Genomic DNA, 14,137 nt, shown 5'->3' with positions numbered 1-14,137 from the left:
ACTTTATCTTGTTGGTTTCTTTCTCCCACTGAAGGGAAGCTGCTGTTGCAGTCTTGATTAACTTGCTGAGAGGATATTTTGGAGTTAAGTAAAAATCACATATTAATATTTTATTTTATATTATATTAAATATACAGTATTCACTGAACCACACTGAACACAATCTTTCCAACAACACTTAGAGAAAAATGGAGCTTACAGCTTGCATGGGCAGGAGAACTGAAATAATAATCTTCTAGTCTCAGGAGCTCTAAGGACACTCTTCAAGATCAAGAGAAGAGACAAATTGAAGAAATTAGTTGACATAATGGTAGGTCTGGAACACTTGAAATACAGCTAAGAGTTCTGCTCTTTTTTTTGAATAAAAATCATTCTAAGAAACCTTGGCATTTGCTCTCAGGCCTGGGTGAAGTGAAAGAAACTCATCTGCATAGTATAAGGCATTTCCCTTCCTTTAAATTTGTTAAATGTATCTAAACAACTGCGAAACACCACCAAGATGTGTGTTTGATAAAGCCAGTAGGACCTATGGACCAGCAAAGTTGACACATACACAAACAACCACCAGAGTCTGCTTATGAGAAAAGAAAAGGTTTTCACAACACTTTGCCTTTGTATGAATGGGACTTTCCAATGTAGTCCAGACACATAAAGGACCCTTAGAATACCTATTTCTCTTCAGGACTTTACTTTTGACACAAGTGACCTTGTCAAACTTCATTTTTTTTCATGAAAAAATTCTGGAATTTCTTAAAGATGTCTAATCCACATTCATGAATTTTCCTCTAATTTTAGTTTTATTGCAATTAGTTAACTATCAAACAATTTTTGAGACAAAGCTTACACTCTGTCTCAGAATAATTTCGAATTTACCATAGAGTTCAGAGTGGCCTTGAACTTGAGCCAGTTCTCCTGATCCAGCTTACAGTATTCCAGAATTTCAGAGATCTCTTGCCATTCCTAAACTTTACACCCCTGTGCCTTCATTCGCAGCTGTTTGTTATAAATTAAAACCTTGAACTATTGGATTTCTCCACTCTGTTTTGAGGTTCTGTTTTTCACTACTCCCTTGGATAAATCACAAATCACTGTGAGTCGAATGAGGTTTAATTCAAAGACAAGCCAACTAGTTAGAGGTAAAACATAGATTGTACAATGTCAGGTGTTTTGAAACAAAAAAGAACATCATTTTTAAAAAAAGGTTTTCAAGATGTTGTTTTTATTCTATGACCCACAGGAAAATCTGATAATTATTTTTATTGAAAAAGAAAAATGTTACTTAATGTACCACAGGACCACATAAATTTAAGAAAGATTAAAAATAAAATAAAATATATAGCTATACCTGAACTATAAATTCACAAGAGGCCATCAGTTGATTATCATACTTTAAGAATTGCAGAGATACCAATATTAGGTAAATTACTATAATTTTTCATTAATTTAATTATTATATAGATAAAATAAATTTTGAATGGCAGCTTTCAAAACTAAATTTGTAAATGACAAACGTTTTAGCAATAATTACTAAGTTCCAAAAGTGACTCTGTATTAAATTCTGATGTAATAAATAATACTGCCATTAAGTATAGTGTTTTTTATGAACAAAATATCGCTTTAAAATTAGCATTTTGTAGACACTAAACAAAAGATCTTTTTTAATAGTTATATATTTTCATTAAAAGTATAGACCCATTCTTGTACTATCTAATGGACTGTTGGGACACAAGACTAAAACCATTGACAAGTTAAGTGCCTAGAAAGAAAAGGTATGTGGGATGAGGAAAAATACAAACACACAGACATGTATACTTGGTATTTCCTATCTCATCCATGCTGGAATCTTTAACATGCTTGAATTTGTGCAGGCCTTGTGAAGGATACCATAATTGCTTTGAGTTCATGTGTACAACAGCAATGTCATGATGATAAAACAGAATTCATGTAACACTTGTTCCTAATCTTCTACCTCTCACCTTCCTTCTCCTTTTCTTCTTCTATGTTCCCTGAAACTTCCAGAAGCACACACAGGTAAAGATGTCCCATATATGGCTGAGCAATCTCACTCACTTATTGTCAACACTTTACGTATTTCTGTTTTAATCATTACCCACTGTTATATGAACTTTCTCCAAGCAAGATTGAGAACAGAACAATTTTTGGCTAGAAACATAAATACTTAGCAGTTTGGCAACATGACACCTTAGCATAACAAGGAAATTAGTTCCTTCCCAAAAGTATGACCTTTCTCAACATGGGCTGTCATCATGATTACAATATGAGGAATTGAAAAGGCTTCAATTGTTATGAAGAAACATATTGCTTATTCCCATAATCTTGTTACTATTGAAACAGTAGAAACACCTTTCCTGACATCTTAGTATTCTAACATGAAGGTTCTAGCACCAAGTAAGACTACTGATAGATTTTCTCACCTGAAACCTGTATAGGACCTTCCAACTCTGGGCAGTTGAAGATTGGTATATTTGTGTCTTCTAACTAAACCTTATTATCTTCAGCAACAGGATCTTACCATCATGTTAAGATTGGCAACCACAGGTAACAGCAATGGTGTGTATTGTTTGGGGCACCACTGTTTTTTTGTGTTTCCCTGATAAATAAGTCATATGGAAGTCAAGCAAGCTTGACACAGACTGAGATTTTTATTTAATAACTCGTGTCTTCCTAGTGCAATCTTCCTCATCTGTGTAGGGTACCTCTGTTCTGCTTTTAATTTATTTTACAAACTAGTGGATCTTTGTAAGGCTTTTTTATATAATCTTAATTTAGGTTGATATGCACCATGTACTGTTCTTGCCCCCATACCACTTAACCCTTAGCGTTCAGTATTCACTGCCATTTTTCTTAACATGTGTCTTCCATTATCCCTTCTTACTATATTTTTTTCTTGAGGTGTAAGAGCATATGTTTCTATATATCTTTTTCAAACACACTTGATTTTGGTTAACCCTTCCCGCACCTCTTCCTTTCCTTATTCCCATCACTTCATTATCTGTTGCATCCCTTAGGAATCCAATAGTCCATCTCTATTCTCATGTTATTTGTATCCTATTACTCACTCTTCTTTCTTATTCCCACTTTTGTATGATATGTTGACAGAGAGCACTTAATTTACTCGGCATCATCTATTTCAAAAAAAAACTAAGTAGAATTTGATTTTGTTTCTGTGTCTCTTTGAGCTCTCAGTTTCTTTCCAGTTTGCTGAGAAGCCATAGCTGAAGGTCTGTACCAGTCCTTATTACACTAACAATTTTGAAGGGCTGAATAGGAAAAGAATGCTTTCAAAAATATTCATCTGGTAAGTAAGCAAACAAAGCGCTCTTAGCCTTTGAAATGTGAATGTTGAGAATACTAAGGTTAATAAGAGAGGAAGTTAGAAAGGGGGCGCAGCAAAAAGGTTACAAAAACAGTACACTCTTGCAAGCCTCTTTTGGCAAATGGCCTGTAGAAGCATTTAGAGTAGACAGAAGTTTAGAGTTACTTGAAAAGATAAAGGGGCAGGGAAGATGTTCAGAGAACAGGATGAAGTAATTACAACTGGGAAAAAGAGATGAGCTCAGGCCCTTGTTTGGGTAGAAGACAAGAAGGGAAGCTTGGAAAACTCCAGTTTATGCTGTTCACATGACCAGTCTCAATAGTCCCGAGTTCCTCTCCCAGCTCATTCACATTCTCACGATTTCATCCAACCACTTGGCTGATTTCAAAAGAAATGACACATATTTCATTGAACTCCCAGTACACTCATATTAAAGATATTCCCTTAATAACAACTGTTTTAGTTTTTCTTGGAAGGGTTACAGCCACATAAGCCAGCCAATTACTATATCTGATAATAGTCAAGATCAACCCGTGGGTAAACATGCTGAACCACAACAGAGCTAACGTTTTGCCTCATATTTCTTTGTTATACAAATTCTAGCATGCTTTCCAAAGCTTTGTTTAGACTGAGTGATACTAATGAGACCTGATTGATAGAGGCCTCGAAAGTATTATAAACTTATCTGACCCTTCAGTTAATGTAATGTTTGTTAGGTTTATACAATAAAAAGAATGAATTTACATGATATAAACTTGGAATTTGAGACATTTTCCCTGAAAGTTTGAGCTAAGTGGACTTCATAAGTATTAGTGCAGAGTGTATTTCTAAACCATTTTATAATATAAACCCTACATGGGTTTATATGATTTTCAGCTAGGGTACATTTGTTCCCACAAAGAAAATATTTCAAGGCTAAAGACAATTTTAATTTCCTTAACTAGTGTGTTTGGCGCATAGTTAACACTTTTGTTCAGTTAGGAAAATCAGGTTTACTGTTCAGTATTCTATGATGCTCAGAAAAACCCTCAACAGCTAAGTATTATGTAACCCAAAAAGTCAATAGTGCCGAGCCTGAAAAATCTATAAAGCCATCCATTTATCTTCTATGAAGATGGTTCTTTCAAATTATGGTTATAGAACTACTAAAATAGACTCCATAAACCTTCCATCAGGAAGTCCTCTGTTAGACTGTGCTCATTGTGGCCTTAAAAGTGATCACTATGACTGCTTTTTAATTTTGTAGTGTATTTGAACATAAACAGTGGACACTACTGCTATTTTATGGGGCATGTAAGAGATCTTTCCATAGAGGTCCATGATTCATACATTTCATGCACATACACACATGCATAAACATACTCATAAATAAAATTTTAAACAATATTAATAACTTTTTAATGATTTTTTGTCACTATGAGCATACATATATTATTCTAGACAAATACTATCAACCCAATTATGGAATATATGATCTGTATATATTATAGGTATATTTTATAAGCCTGATACCTTTACAAGTTGAGCTGGTTCATGAAGAGTAGACTTAAGGCAGTTCAGAAATGAGGTATTATTTTTTTCCAAATTGGTGTTTTCTGGTAATTATAATGTATATTTACTTTAAAATGTGCTCAATTGTCCAATTGCCCTTTATTTGTAGGTAATAATCAAGAGCATCTTTACCTTTTAAACTCCCATCTATTTTTATTAGTTGTTTATTTAACTAAGCCCAGTAATATTTCAATAAAGAGCATCTCAAATTCTAGTGTTCATTTGCTTGCAACTCTAGGCCCTAGAGGTTCTGCATACCTGGACCTGACTTCTTTCTGCTCCATTTCTGACAAATAATAATTGTCTATCTTTCTTTTCATCTCATTTGAAGCAAGGCCAGAATTTTCTTATCTGTTCTCTGATGTTTATATATATTTGATATGCATCTATCTGTCTGTAGCATAAAAGTAATCATATTTCACCAACATATTCTTTGCTTAAAAAACATCTCACCAAATAACATTAATAAACACATCGTGATATATGGTTAAAAAAAAACTCAGTTTCGTGTGTTTAGTGCCATGATGTGCCCTGTCTCATAAGACACATGCAGTTTTAGTTCTGATGGCAGAATAAAATATTTTTATTACCCAGCAAGATATCCCAGTGTTCTTTCCCATCAGGGAATGTTGTAACCACCTAATCTTTAGAATATTATAGTAAATAATGATTTTAAATCATCCCATTCTCTAGACCAGGGGCCAAATATTTTTCTTGATCTAAGAATGTTTACATTACTCACAACAAAAGATTATTTCTGTGATTCAACAATAACTCACACAACACTACTTCACTGTCAGTGTGTGTACTCTGACACAAGGAGAGAGAAAGATTGTCCATGCTGGGCTGCCTCCTTCAACTGAACTCATTGTGCTGACCCTCTCTGCAGAGTACGACACTTCTTAGCATGTCATCCACACTGTGCTGGAGTAAGGGGCAAGTTATTCCTATTGTCGGAAGGAAAAGAGAAAGGTCACATATAGGATGCATCCACTTGGCGAAAGTATACTCTCTCATTTCCCAGCATGCTCCTCCATTCCCACCTCAGTTCCCCAAACATGGTGCCCGCCAGCTTAACTGGACAGCCCTCATTTAAAATACTGGCAGAATTAGATGTAACAAGGACTGCTTAACTAATTTCTTTCAAAACATGTAGTTATGTTATTTACTGGCCTTTGCAATGAAGGAGAAATTAAATTTAAAAAAAAAAAAACAAACAGCCAGGTGGTGGTGGCGCACGCCTTTAATCCCAGCACTTGGGAGACAGAGGCAGGCAGATCTCTGTGAGGTCGAGACCAGCCTGGTCTACAAGAGCTAGTTCCAGGATAGGCTCCAAAAACCACAGAGAAACCCTGTCTCGAAAAACAAAACAAAACAAAACAAACAAAAAAAAAAGAAATACCATTTGTCAAATACCATAGAATATGTTTTATTGTATTTGTCACTAAGACAAAGATTATACAATTATAAAGCTGCCTAAAAATATTTCCCTCCTCTGAGGGAATCAGTTAAATTTAGAAAAGAATCTGTTCTCATGTTTTTATTTGAGCAAAATATTGAGCTTTCAAAATTCATCTCACCATACACACACACAGCACATATACTTACACAGATGTATTTCATATTTTATAACTATCTTCTCTCATTATCATATCATGTATGTCTATGTATGCAATCGACTACAATTTGAATGAATTACAGTTGGGCTGAAGAAGGTCGTACTTTATTTCTATCCCTATGGTAATCGCCAGTTACTTCTCTCTGAGTTATCAATGAGACTGTGCTTTCTCCTATCTCTTCTACATCCTATTAATACATGTGGTGATTGTCCTTTATTACCATGATATTTCCCCAGGACAGGGAAGAGCAACCCTCTGTTTTCCTCTTCACCAGTGAAGAGAAATGATGAAAGCAAGGGCTTCTAGTGTTGCTTTTCATTTGTGAACTTTGGCAGCTTCTCTAATCATTTCTAGAACAGTTTTTACAACTTCACTGATTTGGAAGAAAATAACAATCCTGAAAATAGTGAGGGGAAAGAATAACTTCCCTTTGACAGCACTAGCTGCCAGTGTGGCTGCTACTAGCGTGAGGACAGTAGGAAGCCCCTTATCACAGAAATGAGTGGGAGACATTTCCCTGTGGAAGCTGTAACAACAGTGGTGATCCTTGGCTGAAAGATAATGATGACAGCCACAACATGCCACATTGTTCTCTGAAATACAGCATGAATATTCTCAAGAAGGAAAAATAAATGAGAGACAGTGACAAACACTGTAAGCAAAACATACTAATTCACCATCAGAGAGGCCGCATGCTCTCCCTGCACCGCTTGCTGCCTGAGAGAACAATGTGAAAAAAGAGAAGACAGGAAAATTATATTTCCTTTCTTTCCCCCGTGTCACAAATGTGTGAGAAAGAAGGGCGGAAGAGAATAACTGCTTCTGCCTTTTTACTAGTAGAGAAGAGGGTAGGATAGCTGACAAACTAGATGACAATATTTACAAAGTAAAGATCAAGTGAAAACTTATGGAGGTCTCAGTGCTCTGAGGGCTGTGAGGTAAGTGCAGGGTGCAGACACGCAGATAGGCTTTGAGAGCCACAGGATGAGGAGAACGGCACTAGTTCCAAGCCAGTGAGAGACAACAGGAAATAGATGAAGGATGTGGGTTTGTCTTAGTGAGGAGCGGGGAAGACACATGAGAGTTTCTTTCAGTTGACTGATTCCAAATAAGCCACTCACACATGAGGCATCGTGCTCAGGTCTGCTTCCTAAGTCTAGGTCAGCCATGACCAGTAGAAGACCATCAATCACTCCTACTCACAAAATGGAGTGAGCGTGATTGATTGCTCAGGACTGAATTATCCCTGCCTGATTCATGGGAATCTTAATGGAATCTGGAAGCCCTGAACTGGAAACTTAGGTTTTGGCCTGGAAATGGACCCCAAACCTTGAGGCTAACTCCAGGTGTGCCCTAGTCAATCCAAGCCCTCGGCTTTGAGGAGCCACTTGAAGGACTGAGCGCTACACACTGCCACTTTTGTTTTATATTGTTTTAACACTTTTTTCTTTCTAATAAAAAAATAAAAATAAAAACATGAAAACAGTAATGTAACTCACTTGTTACTGTGGATCAAACTCAATTGCTATTTTCATAAAGAATATATTTGCTTAGCCTGTCCCAATCAGTTCCATGTACAGAATTAAAATTAAGAGAAAAATACTTTTCAACAAGTACACATTAATGGGCAGTGAAATATCCAACACTTACTTAATTTCTTTCTACTCTTGTTTAACAGCTGAATGAGTTACTTTTCCACTTGATGTGATAGAATACCCTAGCATAAGTTACTTTAGGAGGAAACATTTATTTTGCCCCATGACCCAGGGTTCAGTAGATCATGACAGGGAAGTCCAACTGGAAGGAGTTTGGGGTAAGTTGCACAGAGAAGCAGAGGCAGTGAACCCTGGTTAGCTTCACCCCTTTGATTTACTCAAGACCCCAGCTACAGGGTGCTGGTACCCACTTATGTCTTAACTATCTTAACTAACCTACTCTAAGTAATCTCTCACAGGTGGGCCCACAGAGTTGCAAGTAACAAATTTACAGCACATAACTGGTATAAACAGGAGCATTAGGGTTATGGATATGTTGCTTCAAGACTAAGACATCAACTTTGAGTGATCATCTATTTAAAAATGAATCCTGGTTCTTTCTTCACTCATATTGATCCATACTGTATAAGAACAATCCTTCTTCCTCCTCTTCCCTTCTCTTTTTTTCTTCCCATCCTTCTTCTTCCTCTTCTTCATTCTCTTCTTTTTCTTCTTCTTCTTTTCTCACCTTATTTTTGGTTTTGTGAAACATAATCTTGCTATGTATTCGAGGTCGTCCTCAGACTCAGTCTGTGTATGTCATTCTGGCCTTGAGCCTGAATACCCTTAATATCAGCCTCTAGGGTGCTGAGAGGCAGATCATCATACTCGGCTACCAAATTTGCTACAAAAGCTTGAAATTCAGTTATACTCTTTTATTTCTCATGTGACTCTTCATGAATGCCTGATTTAGAAACAATCTATTATCTATTGGACTACTACACTTGAGCTTAGTCCACCGTATGATTGAACAAAATCCTACTAGAAATATTGTATGCTACAAATAACATCATGGTGTATTACATAACTTCAGAGGTTGTCAGAGAAATACACTAGATTTTGACTGATGATAAATTTGCATTAACTAAAGAGGTAAGACTGAAGACGTTTCGCAAGTGTGGGTCAATGTATTACATCCTGAGATTGGAAAACGACTTACAAACTGAGAAGGAAAAATGGCATTTTTGAACATACAGAAAACTATAGAGTGGGAGACTGTTATGTTTAGGTTACAAAAAAATATTCAGAAGGGGATACTATTTCCATTATGAGTTTCAAATATAGTTTTTAAATAAAATGTCAAAGTTAGTTTCCAAATTCAGTATACTGGAAATACTGTATAGGAATACTTATATGGATACTTCCTACTCAATAAATGAGAGAGAGGGAGAGGGAGAGGGAGGGAGGGGAAGAGAGAGAGAGAGCAAATAAAAGAACATGTAAGAGACACATGGAGAAAAATAATTTTAAAGGAATACTTGATGCCTTTTAATTAATGGAGCAAATTCCTGTTTCTCTGATTCATCACTTAAAACCATTTGATGACCATTAGAGAAAAACAATGCACACACAGAAAGTTTGTGACTCCCAAAAGTGGTAAAAATACCAACTGGCTTGATGACTCACTCATATTGTGAAAAGAATCCAGTCTTGGTAATTCAGCACCATTTTTTTTGTTGTTGTTGTTTGTTAAATAAGGTCTTTATTTGTAGCTGAGCATGAGTTCCTCTCTTTGGTTAAATTATCATGGGCATAATTACATTCTTAAAAGACTATACTTTATGTCGAGCCTATAAATACTCATGAGTTGGAGCATATACAGTGTGTATAAACACATATGGGAGGTTATTTATTATCAATGCACATCTTATTTTCTCTTTCTTTTGACTCGACTTTGATGACAATGATGGATATGAATTCCAAAATGTTGGTTTCATGCTTTTATTTCATAGTTTAAAGTAAACATTTCTAAGTCCCTTCTCCCCTGAGCAATGTGTTTCTCATTTGCTGCGGCACTCAGTGCAGAGGTGCAGCTGACCACTAACCTGACATGGCCTGTCATTGGGGACTGCCATTCCTTCCATCTTCCTAATGGACATTGCTCTGTGGATGTTGGTGGCCTACCTGACTATAATCCTTTAAATTTTAATTCACTTTACATTTAGCTTGGTCATAAATACCATTTAGGTACCAATACTCTGCTTTATGCAGTCCCTCAGGAAGCGTTTTTATTTTAATGAGGCCATTTGCAACTTAAGAGCAAAAAAAAATTCCATCTTTGATTGAATATATTTGTCATTTCTATTCCCGATTGGTATTTTCATGGGGAAACTTGGATAAAACTACAGAATGGCTGCTTACCAAGAGGGATAAAAGTCCCAGCATGTTTCCATTCTCAAATTTAACTGAATGCATTTCGAAATACATTTTGAAAACACCAAAGTAAACTCTGGATACAATTGAAAGTAAAATTCACATTTAAACAGTAATATAAATGAAGTTTCTATTAGCATTATTTTTCCCACTAGGTAGGAAAAACATAAATTGTGACTTCTGTTCTTAAACTATTCAGATAACACACTAGACTAATATTAGATGAAAGCAAATGTCACAGAATATATACATATAGTGACAAATTATTCATATTGTAGCTCATTCTCTCATTTTTATTCCAGTGTTAGACTCTTCTAGAGAGTTAGACAATATTTGTCCTGCAAGCATTTGTAAGAGAAAAGCTGCCACTGAACTATATGAGGTGATAATCAATTCATTTTTTTCTCCATATATTTTTAGGGTGGAGATTATTAAAATGAGTTCAAGTTGAAAAACTACACACATTGTCTTTAAACAGTAGCATGTAAACTGTTTAAGATACTGTGAGGCCAGGAAGTGACAGCATATACCTGCAATCCTATGAACCAGCTAAAGGAGGAAGACTGGGAGATAGAGCCCATGTGAACAGCTTAAATAAGGGGTCCAAGGCCAGCTTGCACGACTTACAGCAACCTTCTCTCTAATTAATAAATTAAATGCATTGCTATGAAAAATACATTGATTTTGGATATTATTTTGTAAATGGAGGTTTCTTGTTCCACCTGCCAGTTGCCAGTCAGTCTAAAGGTTTAGTGTTAATTGCACCTGCTTGAACAATGGACCAGGCATTTTACTGACTAGCTCTCACAACTAAATTAACCTATTTTTACTATCTGTGTACCATCCCGTGTTTGTGGCCCACTGGCAATGCCCTGACATCTTACCCCTTTGGCATTACATGGAGTCTTCCTGACTCCACTGTCTTTCTCTCCATATCTCTGGTTTTTCTGCCTAACTATATTCTGCCCTGCCTTAGGCCAAAACAGCTTTTTCATCAACCAGTAAAAGCAACACATATTCGCAGCATACAGAAGGACACCCCACATCATTACTTTAATTACTAGATTCTGATTTTCAGTTTGGGCTTATAATATTTCTTCAATAAAATAATAATAATTTTAATCAGCTAAATTCCTTTTTACATTAGCCCTTATTTTTGATAACTCCTGTGTTTACTTTTATGCTTTTTGTTATGCAACTGAGATGTTAAGCAGGAAAGCAATTAAATGATAATCTATTCATGTATCCATTGTCTTTATATCTTAGTTCAGCAGTCTCAAAGTAATATTAAACGTGAATCAAAATAAATTATAGAAATAAATGGAACTTTTGCTTTCTATTCTCAGCATTGTTATATTTCTTAGGTGGTATCACTCAGGTAACTAAGGAGAAATATGGCACCAATTGTGTTTCTTATTTCTTCATATATAACTCAAACGTGATAACCTTAACATAATGGTTTAATGCTGAGCAATTGGTTTTTTTTCTCATCTCATGGAGTCCCAAACCTCGTACAGCCTTTACCATCCCAGTTGGGAGTCATATCTCTCACACATGCTTTGTCTTTTCCACTCATACTAATTCAAGCCCTCAGTCCCTTCAAATCCATGTACAATACAAATGTGAAATGTGGGATAAACCACTTTAACTTTTATCAAAGTCACCCTCTTGGCTTCTCCTTCCTGAGAATAAAGGAGGCTATCCTTATTCTGATTTATATGAGGTTGTGGCTCCAATCATGGTGATTTTCAACCTTGTTCATGGCTGTCCACACAACAATCGGAGCCATTGATCTTTAAAGACTCTGAATGGCTTACATCTCAGCACTTTTAAAACTGTACCATCTGGTTGGAAAGCTATGTCTCAGACAATTTTCTAGGTAGACTAATTATTTTCTTTATTGTTTGAGTTAAAAATCACGTATCAGCATAGACTCTCCCAACCTTTTATATTCCCATTTCTTGAATTATATCAGAAAAAAAGCAAGTTGCGGCCAACAATCAAAATCCCACTCACGACTTGTCTTCACAAAAGATGTTCTATTGGAACAAAGACACTATCTTTACATACTCTTGTAGTTGTTTTGCTCTATAAAGAGGACTGTCAAGAACCCCAAACTTGAAATTATTGTCATCTCTTTTCACAACAGTAAAGAAATTGTCAATTCCTTTTGTTTGTTCTTCTTTGGGTTATTGTTATAGTTCAGAAGAGGTTTTGTATGTTTCATTGTCTTTCTTGTTTTAATCTTTTGCATGTTCCTAAAGAATAGTTGTTATATCGATGTGTTAGTTATTCTTCTCAGGATTATTGCTGCATTTAGCACATAGATGGTCAAGGGGCAATGATGATTACATGAAGTAATTTTCTATAGTATGTTTCTATTCTGTGCCCCCATCTCATGTCTATTGAAGATGTTGAAATTCTTATAACTAACTTACATACCTTATTCATCAAAGGAAAAATATGTGAATAACAGAATAATTTAGGGACATGTGGGCTGTTGGTCAGAAATTTTAACTTAAGTGATGATAAACACAATTCTACTCCACAAAAGTTTAGATTTCTGAAATTACACTCACTTCTACTTCAAGTATTATGGTTTTAGAAAGTCAGAATTGACTAGAGTTCCAACTCCATGATGTACTGGCAAGAACCTGAGCCAGGAATTAATAAGATATCGTTCTTACATGCTCATGTTGAACATGAAATGGGACACAAGTGACTTGATTTCTCGCATAAATTAAAAACTCAAAGAAAATATGGAAATAAATGAGAAAAAAAATTAGTAGTGTTGTAACTTTACAGGATAACATTTTAGGTCAGCATTTCTTCTACAATCACGCTTTAGCTCACGGGGTTTAGCTTAAATTTGAGGTAAGCTGAAATGGACTAGCATTTCCTTCAACCCAATAGCTCTTCATCCTTATGTAAGTTTTTTAACACATTTGAGACAAAATATAAATTTACATAAAATGCATAAAATGACTTGGTATGTCAGGTTATCTTAATTGTGTTGGAATTTTGAACAGACAATCACACAAAGCTCTAGTAAAATGTATTTTGACAGTTAAATTCCTTTAAAAAATCTAATAAATGTAGAAACTTGTTACCTAATCCCTCTAGTGTATTAATGAGCTTTAGACACTATGATCTGCAAATATTCTGTTTATGCAAGTGATGGGGACTTGAAGTTATTAAAGCTTCCTAGGCCTGGATGTAGGGGGGGAGGGCCTTGGACTTCCCACAGGGCAGGGTTTCCTGTCTTTTCTTAATGAGGGAGGGGAAGGAAGGAGGGTAAGTGGGAGAGCAGGAGGGGAACGGGAGGAGGGGAGGAAGTGTAAATTTTTGAATGGAAAATAAATAAATAAATAAATATTAGGAGTGTTATGATAAAATGTAACTTGAAGATCAAGAAGAAAGAAAGAACCACTCCCCATAATTTAACTGTGAGCTCAGAAATCTGAGGTTACTTTGCTGTTTGAGAACACAGATTCAGCATCTATTCTTTCTATTTATTTTCTTTATACTGCCACTGTGTTCTGACTAGAAATGAGGAAGTTTATTCCCACCATGCACTAGAGAATTCCTTCCAGGCAGTGCAGCTGTATCTAGACACTTAAGAATACTTTTCTCTTTTTATTGGTATTCAGTACTCATTACTATACAATAGTTTGTATTTTCATCTCCTCAGTATTTTTGGTCCAGCTGTATGTAACCTATGT

This window comes from Chionomys nivalis, chromosome 22, assembly GCF_950005125.1.
Source record: "Chionomys nivalis chromosome 22, mChiNiv1.1, whole genome shotgun sequence".
Lineage (NCBI taxonomy): Eukaryota > Metazoa > Chordata > Mammalia > Rodentia > Cricetidae > Chionomys > Chionomys nivalis.
Note: the sequence above shows the minus strand (reverse complement) of the source record.